General features: G+C 38.8%; 1 protein-coding gene and 1 pseudogene across 1 annotated transcript in view; both read left to right on the forward strand.

Moving 5' to 3' along the window:
• Positions 1-10,649, forward strand: part of OTOL1 (otolin 1) — a 50,923-nt gene that overhangs the window by 36,815 nt on the left and 3,459 nt on the right. The gene's annotated exons all lie outside the window — the stretch shown is intronic.
• On the forward strand, positions 2,343-2,422 carry LOC115938576 (small nucleolar RNA U3; annotated as a pseudogene).

The following is a 10,649-nucleotide window of genomic DNA, read 5'->3' on the forward strand; positions in this document are numbered from 1 at the left end:
AAAAAAAAAAAAAAAAAAGTCCCTGGTGAGAGATTTGCCTATATTCTTGAACTCCACTTTATTGAAAAAAAAAGTCCTAATGTTATAAAACTTGAATATTTTCAGGAAGCAGAAAGCATTTTCAAATATAAGTTGTTCAAGGAACATCAGGTCTCTTATTGCTTGAATCAATGGGAACAAAGTTAAATGGTTTTATAAAAAGGTTTGAAGCAAACAAAAAGATAATCTTTCTTTTCTTCTGGTAGTCAATTTGAATGATGAACAAGTGTAGTGAAATGACTAGTTGTTAAGATTTGACTTTATTTACACATTAAATTACAAAATAGAAGGAAGCTCTCTGCCATTTAAATTTTCCACTATAAGGTTTAGCATTTTACCAGAGCTGAAAACAAATGAATATTTTTGCAATAAGATTCTCAATAAGAGGAAGGATGAAACAAAACTTCATAGCAATTAAAATCTTAATTTTAAAGTATAAAATTAATTTCAAACTGGAACTTTCAGAACTCCATGCTACTGGTGAAACTAATTTTTCAATAGGTAAGTTTAAGAGAAATATTATTAAAAACAAAAGGCTCTGAAATATGAGGATTTCCTGTTGTTTGCTTAGTAAGGGAAGCTTTCTCCTTTAACTCCTTTCTCTTCTGTGTTTGATCAAAGTGGTCAGGGTCAAGTGCACAGACGTGTTACATGAGATACACATCTGGGGAGTAAAGGTCAGTAAAAGATGAGGTAAGCTAAAGCAGAGAGGCTTTCTGGACTGAAGCCCAGCAGGGCTGATGTACTGGGAAAGTAAGCTGACAAACTCCTTCAATTCAGGGTCAGGAATATAATCTGCTTGGTGATGTAGCTGTTTTATAAAAGGAGCTTTATTCTGGGCCTTCATTGTTTTCCTCTTAATAAGTTATTTTGATTATAAATGCTACCCTGAAGAGGAACACAAAATTTTTTATGAATTCGTTTGGTTTTTAATATATATATTTATAAATATATTTATATTGACATATGAAATATATGTTATGACATATATCATATGTAAGTATATATCAATATCAATATGTTTATATATTTGATTTTATACTGCTCATAATTTAAATTTCACCTGGACACATTGCTGTTTCAAAATTTAATATACAGAAAAGACTCCTTTAAGTGATCATGATGGCCATTAAGGAAAAGTTAGTACTTAGAGACTGCATTAGTACAAGAAATGCTGATTTTCAGGGTAATTTGCTCAGTGTCGGGGAAGTACAATTAATTGTGAAAGAAGTCGAAGTCCAAAGCACAGCTCAAGGTTGAATTTTATCCCAGAGTTCCTCCTGGGTATCTGGCTGCAGAGACAGTGAATCAGGGCAGTTGTCTGGGATCTTGAATGACTGGAAGGCTGGTGGTATTCAAAAAGCCACCCCCTTGTTAAAATCACTTCACATACCCCATTATCAAGCAAAGTGAAAAAAGCGTTTATCCACCTTTATGACTCCATGTGCTTTGTAACAGGACTTCTTCAGTGAGGCCTCCTTTGATCTTTCAAAATTGACTTTAAAAAAAAAGAATCATGTTGTATTAGGTATAAATACCCTCTTCCTCTTCTTTCTCTGATATTTGTCCCCATTGAGCTTTTTGATATTTCAGAAATGTTTCCTCTGTGCTAGATTGTATTACTTGTCATCAATTCTTTCTTTTCTCCCCATGCTTGCTATGTTCATGTGAGTATAATATGCTTTCTAGACCTATTGAGGTTGGGCTTGACCATGTCTCGATATGACTAGTGGGATATGGGAAGAAATGGCTATTGTGATTCCAATCTGAAGAAACACGGTATGTTTCTCTTAGCTGCTTGGACTCTTTCATCTGCTACAAGATGAGCATATGCTGGGTAGCTACCTGTCTCGCTACAGGGATCTGCAGAGCAGAAATAAACTCGACCTACATCTTAAAGTGGAGCTGCCTAGCCAATTTGTAAGCCTGTGGATGAGAAATCAATGAAAGCTTTTTGTTGTAAACTGCTGAGATTCTGGAGCTGTTTGTTATACAGCAATGGCACAGCAGAATCTGACTGATACACTTCCAACTTTTCCTTTTTCAAACTGAAATCTACAGAAAAATGCAAGCAGAATGGAATGAGTACCTGTATGCTCTTCACTGAAATTCAACAATTGTTAACATTTTATAAATTTATCTCTCTATAAGTTTTTCAGGGACCATTGAAATTAAGTTGTAGGCATCCCGATACTTCACTAAAGCTAAATGCTTAAGCTTTTCATTCTAAGAATAAGGACATTCTTCCATTCAACTAAATTTGAACTAAGTTACAAATAAAAAAATTTTTGTGTGTTAATTTAAAGACTATACTTTCAGGGATCATTTCTATAGTTTGTTAATTTTATCTTCAAAGAAATTCATAAAATGACCAAAACAAAGTGATCTAATGCTATGGCAACTTAGGCTGCCATAACAGAATATTAGAGCCTGTGTGGCTTAAACAACAAAAATTTATTTTCTTATGGTTCTGGAGGTTGGTGGACTGAGATCCGGGTGCCAGAGCATGGCAGGGTTCTGGTGAGAACTCTTCCTGGTTTGCAAATGGCTGCCTTCTTGCTATGTCTTCCCATGACAGACAGACAGCTCTCTGGTCCTGTCACGAGGGCCCCACCCTTATGAACTCAACTGAGGCTAATTAATTACCTCCCAAAGTTCCCAGATATCATCACATTACGGGGTAGGGCTTCAACATATGAATTTTGAGGGGAGGGCACAATTCAGTCCATGGTAACTATGTAAAAGGTGATCTAGTATAGAGATACAGGGCATAGAAAGCAACTATAGCCCGTCCATTTTAGTGAGTTGCAACTGTCCAGCAACTTCTTGGAAAACATTATTTTCAATTTCTAAAATGTAAGTAAAGGTAATGATTTATAAGTGCAGCTACATATATTTTATCAGCATTACCGAGGGCTTAGGCAATGAGGTGTTTTAAGCTATCTAAGTTTAGTGGTACATAAATCCATCTGGTGCTAGCATGCCAGAGAGTGTAAAGAATTATAGGCTGGCATGAATTCCTAATGTGACTCAGCATAATGTGTGATGCCTGCTGAACACTTCCAAATGAATTGATGAAGATTTCTGTAGGCCACACTCCTTTAAACTTCATGCTCAAGGTTGTTTCTTATACTTCGGCAATGAAGTCCTCCTTAACTGTCCAGAAAGGGGGCAGGATAAAAATCACAGACACATGGATTAGAGATGAAAAACAGTATAAAGCAGGCTTGTGAGTTGCGCTTTGGCAGCAGTCAGACCTGGGTTTGAATGCTGGGTCTACCTTTCCCTGGTTAGTGATCTTGGGTAAATTTCTTCACATTTCTGTGCTCAGTTTTCTTATCTATAAAATGCAGATAACAGTACCTACCTTTCAAGGTTAATGGGAAAGTCTTAACTGAATATAATTATTAATATATTAATATTTATGGCTTTTTCTGCTCTGTGATCTTCTAAGCACAATGGACATGGGTCTTTGCTCATTTAGCTTCCCTTTCCTCTCCTGTTGTCTAAGGAGAAAGGCTTTTCTGGAAGATTTGGTAGTGACAGAGGGAAAATAAGAGGAAAACCGAACTGTCGGAGCAGCAAGCCAGTCTCCCTCTGGCACGATCCAGAGCTCATCAGAGCACACGCTGGGAGGGAGCAGTGGTAGAAACAGACCTGGATGGAAGGGATAGTCACAGGGGTGGGAAGTGGAGGTGAAAGGTAACTCTTCTGGGGGTGTACTGGGTGTGAAGCACTGTGTCCATGGGTTCTCATATATTTTCTTAGACTTAACTCTGGATTGGAATCCAGATGTAACTGCCACCCAGCTCTGGTCCTGGATGGTGGGAGTTACGATTCAACAAGATCATATGTGTCAAGCTCCTAATGCGGTGCCTTGCACATGGAAGTGGTTGGTAGGTGAGCATGTTAGTACATTTTTGGAGACAGCACCAGAGCCGCATGGTCTAGGAGTTCTCCCACTTTACTGTGCAAACCACCTAAAGGGTTTAAAGCATAGCTTCTGGCTCCCACATCCATGAATTCTGGCTCGGAAGGACTGAGATGGGACCAAGAAAGCTGCCTTCTTTTTTTCTTATGTATTTCTTTCTCTATTTTTAATAAACACTCTTTTTTTTTTTAAGATTTATTATATTATTTTTTTTGACAGAGAGAGAGACAGTGAGAGCGGGAACACAAGCAAGGGGGTGGGAGAGGGAAAAGCAAGCTTCCCGCGGAGCAGGGGGCCTGATCCGGGGCTCGATCCCAGGACTCTGGGATCATGACCTGAGCTGAAGGCAGACGCTTAACAACTGAGCCACCCAGGCATGCCAATAAACACTCTTATGATTCAGGTGGTCTAGGGACTAGAACTTGAGTCTAGACTCAGATGCCATCATTTGGTAGTTCCTCTTCCTGGAGCTATTCTAGCTACTCTCTTTTATTTGCACAATAAAGCATGAGCAAGGATATTTACTGCAACGTTTTGTAGAGGATAAACATTAGAAAAAGTCTAAATAGCCCCCACTTGATGAATAGTGAACAAATGTAGAGTGTAGTCATATAATGGAATATTATGCAACAATTAAAGAGACTAAGGGAGAGCTGTATGTTCTGATATGGAAAAATCTCCAAGATATAATGCTTAGTGAAAACAAATTACAGAGCAAGATATGCAATGTGGAACCATTTATTAAACATAAAGTGAACAACACTATATTTTATAAGTAGCTATATGTATGTAGACATACATAAATGCTTAAAGATTTGGAAGGATTCATATGTGATAACAGTGCTCACCTTGGGGCAGCAGAAGCAGGAGACAACAACTGGGGTGTTGTTTCCTCTAGTGTTTTATGCACTTACAGAGAAAATGCATTAATATATTCCTTGTGTCATTAAAAATCAATGAAAAAAGACCTAGCCCAACTCCTCCATTTTATAGATGAGGACACTGATATTTGCTTTCCAAGGATCTCAGATAGCATGATAAACTCAAAGATGGACTTCAGTGAGCTTGATTGCTTGTTCAGAGCATGAACTTTCTTCATCATGCCCAGTTGAACTTACCGGGCATTTTTGATGAAGATGTGGTAGCTCCAGACATATATATATATCCTCAGCATCAGGAGACAGTGGTTGCTAAGGAAAGGCCAGTTAGAACTTGGCTGGGCTACTCTAGATGGAGGCTTGATTAGATGTGTGTTTTTGGGGTCCAGCAGTGATCAGGACCCCAGAAACACTAAAATGAGGAGGAGGCAGATAGATTTCATCAGGCCCATTAATTCACAAGGAGAAATAGAACCATGTGGGCTGCTGTACTTGTATCAGTTTGTCCATAGCATTTTCTCCAAACCAGCAAGTTACAGGGGGAACCAAATGATGATTAGAAACCCACATTGTATATAACCCGGAGCAATCACCGTGTCGAATTATTTGAAGTCTTATGAGAGCATATTTTCTCTGAGGGCAGAATCAGGAAGCACTTGGTAAGTGTGGCATCAGAATGAGAGGATTTACATTAATCAAATATTTCATGCTTCTGGTTAAGCTAATCAGCTGCATCCAGTTCATAATGGGGATCAACTTACTAATGGGACTGTGATACTTAAATCCCATTGGCTTAGGCTCCTTGGGACTGTCTGGATGGGTTCTAATTCTTTTCGTGCCTCACAGACTCCATTTTCTATGTTTTGTTGATTGAATAGTCCTCGTCTATGGATCCAGTCTTAGATGTGTTAAGATACTTAATCATAGCACCATCTTGCTTGTCTGGGATTTAATTTGGTTTTCTTTGGATCTGTGTTCTGATGCATTTTGTGTCCCTCTGACAGTCTAATGCTTGTTGCCATCTCGGAGTCTCTCCATTTGGGATGCTCTTGCCCATCCTCGGGTTTCCTCCACCTCCACGGTTCTTTTTCATTCAGATTGCAGCAGTTTCTTTCTTTCTTTTTTTTTTTTAAAGATTTTATTTATTTATTTGACAGAGAGAGACACAGTGAGAGAGGGAACACAAGCAGGGGGAGTGGGAGAGGGAGAAGCAGGCTCCCCACTGAGCAGGGAGCCCGGTGCGGGGCTCGATCCCAGGACCCTGAGATCATGACCTGAGCCGAAGGCAGATGCTTAACGACTGAGCCACCCAGGCACCCCCAGATTGCAGCAGTTTCAATGTCAGCTTCTCAGAAAGGTCTTCCCTGAGCTTCCAGTTTAAAGAAGCCAGTTGGTCCTCTCCATTACTTCATTTTATTTTAGCTTGTGTATAATGCTTACTAGCTTATTAGTATTTGATATTTACTGTTTGCATCTCTTTGCTTTAAATATTGTCTCTTCCATTAAGATATAAACTCCATGAAAGTAGGAACCCTGTCAGTCTTTCTCCTGCTCTGTGCCCAGCATCTAGAGCAGGCACTTGGCAGGCTCTCGGGAATGCTCGCTTGCTTGCATGCTTGCTTGCCGAATGAGTGATCTATCAAGATGCCGATAGTGCTTTTGTAATTTATAAATTCTTGGGGACATCTTATTATAGTCCCGAACAAGATGACAAGGATATCTTCCTAGAAATGGACCTGGCCAGGAATCTACAAGTCTTGGTCAATTCTCAGTGGGTGGAAAGTCCATGCAGTAAAAGGCGGGTGGTGGTAGGGAGTGTGTGTGTTCAGAAATGTCACCCAAGCAGTTGTTCTCCTGCATTCAGGGTTCACTCAGCAACGGAAGCAGATGCTTCTGAATACCCAAATGCTGCCTGAATAACAGATTCCAGTGGAGATCCTTCAGAAAAGTATAGTATTTACTAAACAGGAGAGTTGCTTGACATTATGATGTCATGACCTTAAAGTATTAGGATGAAAGATAATCCCTCAAGCTGAGGGAATTGGCAGAAAAGGTCAGGCCAGTGAACAGCGAAGACTTCAGTATTCCCAAGTCATTTGCCTTTCATCGGATTTCAGAACCTTTCTTCAGAGTCAGAAAAAGTCACCACTCCCCTCATCAAGGGCACTCACCTCTCATTGGGTAGGGGCAGATCTTGAAAGAAATAAAACAGACTCCTGTCTAATGATAAATGAGATTGAGTTTTCCAATGTGTCTTCTAGGAGAGGGATTACTGATAAGGAAACATCCATAAGGTAGGTGATGATTACCAACATTGATTTATTTTATCTTCCATCAGGCCTTTTGCAATAAGATCCCAGGCTTAAAAAAGTCCTGTTGATATAATTTGCCTCAAGGAAATAAGAATATGAATAGATATGATAAAAGCATGCAATTGATAGAAGGCAGTCTTTCCTCTATGGTATTAAATCTATTTTTTGTATTGATTTTTGAAATGTGGAAGGTTGTGGTATGGAGTATAGAATCATTTTTAATTTTAAAGTCACTAAGTTCATGAATATCTGTGAGATGAGCAGAATAAATAAATTCTAAAGGCAGATTGTAATATATTGAGTTTACTGGGATAGAACTACATATTTTGGTTCCATGCAATATTTAATCCCCTTTCAGAGATGATGTGCAATGAAGGTCTTAAAAATCAGCTTTTGTTTAGGTTATAATAGTGTGGTATATCTTCAGTTGAGATGATGTAGGTAGTCACATGAAAAATATGGTTTCTATTGTAACAATTATCTGATAAGGAGAAAAGACATTTTGCTTTAAAAATGTGTTATGGCTGTGGTATTTTATAGAACAATTATGAATAAAAACACAAATTCAACATGCATTTAGCTTTTTATGATAGAATTAGTGGAACATTACATTTCTAGATCTATTAGTCATTTTATTTTCCCTCCCTTCTCTAAAGGATCTATAATTCATGAATAAAAATTAACTGCTTGCTTAAACTTGACTTGAGGGTTTTCAGGACAGAAACTAATTTTTATATATCGTGTTCTTTCTGACAGTGTTTAGGAAAAGTCACTACTGGATGCAAAATGCTATTTGCATTTTTTGAAATTTCATAAAGAACACCATTATTTATTTTCTATTTTGAAGAAGTCAATTTTTCTGATGACGTATCTGCACATACACAAAAAAAGAAATGCTGTGCTTCTGTGGGAATGAAGTCAGACAAGTCATTAAACAGAGAAATCTTATCTAAAGATCTTTCTGAGAAATAATTTGCTTTCTGAAATTCACATTTTACCCATTCCTCTTCTAATCTCCCTGCTTAAGGTCCATTGGCAGAAATCCAAATTAAAACTAATAGCTATATTTTTTAATCTTTAAAAAACAATTAACTGGAGATATACAAAGTATTACTTAATTAGACCAAAGGTAGGAAAGAAGCTATTCAATTCAAACATGACATCCTTGATCTCATTTCCTTTATTGTTGAATCAAGACTAGACACTTGGCCACTCTTTTCAATTTCTGGCATTTATGAGATATTAAGCAAGAGTCCATATTAGAAAAACTTTATTTTCATTTATGGGATACCTACTGCAGTGATATGACATTTACTATAATTTAGTCTTACTGGGTAGTTTATAAGATTTGAAATCTAAGGGCTTTGCATAATTTCCTTCCAAGTGTTTTAATTGACATTCTGCTATAATGAACCCCACAGACCATTACCTGGCTAATTGCTTGAGTTACAGAGCTTATACAATGCCGTTCTTTGTCCTTGGTCTTTTGGGTATTAAATAGCAAGGCTGTCCTGAAAGAGAAAGTGACTGCTGGTTTTGATGTGAAGCATTAACGTCTTGGTAGCTTTTTCGGGGACAGATTCCCTTCTGTTCTTCCCTGGGCTGATACCAAACCTGATGCTTATCAGAGATACCGTTATTCTGGGATTCTCAGTTCTCCCTGGGAGAGCCCTTGACCTCTAGAGGGTCTTCTGGAACCACTGCTCCAGGTAGAGCTTTCCATGACCTAATTCTGAAGTCCTAGAATAGGCCCCGGAACAGGGGACAAAATGAAGATATAATACTATTTAATTACTGAGTGCTGTGATTAGGCAGAATTTATTGGGAAAAGAGTCTCACTACTTTAGAACTAGAAAAGGCTTTATTTCTGGCTCATCTAGTCCAAACTTACTGTTTTTAATATAGGAACACTGAGCCCTAGTGGCAAAGCGACTTACTCCACATCTCATGCAGTTGCTAGTGACCCAGGCTCAGGGCTCCCTCTCATGGAGTTAACAGAGCCCAGATCCACAATGAAGTCTTGGAGCCTAATGCCAAATTACAGAGTTTGAGCAAAGCAGGAAGGTGCTAGGATCAGCATATCAGCACGACCCGGATACATACGGTGTGGCCTATATCCTTCGATGCTTCTGCCTTTTTAAAATGATGGTACAGGTCAGTGATAATGGCCTTTTGAGTGGTGAGGAGCAACTAAGGATTTTTCAAGAATTTTTTGAGAACTGGAGACAGGGTAGGAACTAACTCCAATACCTACAGGCCTGGATTGATTTCTCTTGGTAACTTCTGATTAAAATGTTTCTATGGTGCCTTCTCTAAGCTTGATTTCAATTGTTTAATGGCTCGGGAACTAGTTCAGATTCCAGTGGGCAGGATAGGGACTGATATATTTTGGGATGTACACAATGTCTGTTGACAAACTTCTCCCTTTCCAAATGTCTGTTTATGAGATGGTCAGAGCACTGGAGTAGGTTCAGAATCCTGGGTTGAAAAAAAGGGGGGGAAGGATCTTACACATTGCAGAAATTAAAGACAAGCAGAAGTTTGGTAATTGGAAATATTTTTGTAATAAAGCACTTCTTTCATGCCATATTTGTAGTAGTTTTACTTCGTATTTGAGTTCCCTACATCTGAGCATGTGAGTAGGCTGATGAAAGGAGCAACACACATCTTTCAACACCAAGGAGCAAGACTATCAACGGAAGGTAAGCTGCTAGTGATGAAATTCTGTGTCTAGCATGTCATCCAAAAACCACCTTTTCCTTCAAAGACCAACTCCTTTTCTTTAAAACCCTCCAATCTGTTAGATTCTGTTTCCTGAAGCTTCCCCAGAACCTCCCCTTAGGGAACCTCTGCCTAATTGTTGATGGACCCTATAGAGCAGGAGTGAGGACCTACTACTCCTTTACCATCGTGATTCCCTGCAGAGGAATACCCTACAGCAGCCATTCTCCTTGGTCTCCAGAAAGGTAAAGTGGTTTGCTTAGGTTTGTGTGTACTTATTTCATGGGTATATAAATCATTTATGGCAAGGGAGTAGGAAAGTCTCAGTGAAATCTCTGCTTCATGGAGAAAGTTTCTAACATGGAACTCAGTTTGGCTTCATCAGAGATTTAGTAACATGCCATAATTCCTTTATTAACAAAAAGTATTCTGAGCACATGTCAACTTTAAATTTCAGTTTTTCAACAGTAACTTTGATAGATTATTAACTGCTACCAGGACCAACTAATAAACAAATAAGTGAACAATTCAATCATGTTCTGACTCCATTGCTTTTTTTCCTTTTTTTCAATGAATGGACTTTATTGTTTAGATGAGTTGTGGGTTTACAGAAAAATGGAGCAGGAAGTATAGCCAGTTGGCATCTCCTCCACGTCCTCCACCTTTCACACACAGCCCCCCAACCTTTCACACACAGACCCCCCACCTTTCACACACAGCTCCCCCCACCTTTCACACACAGTTCCCCCCCACCTTTCACACACAGCC

This window comes from Leptonychotes weddellii, chromosome 1 (genome assembly GCF_054177405.1).
Source record: "Leptonychotes weddellii isolate Sample4059 chromosome 1, ASM5417740v2, whole genome shotgun sequence".
NCBI classification, from domain to species: Eukaryota; Metazoa; Chordata; class Mammalia; order Carnivora; family Phocidae; genus Leptonychotes; species Leptonychotes weddellii.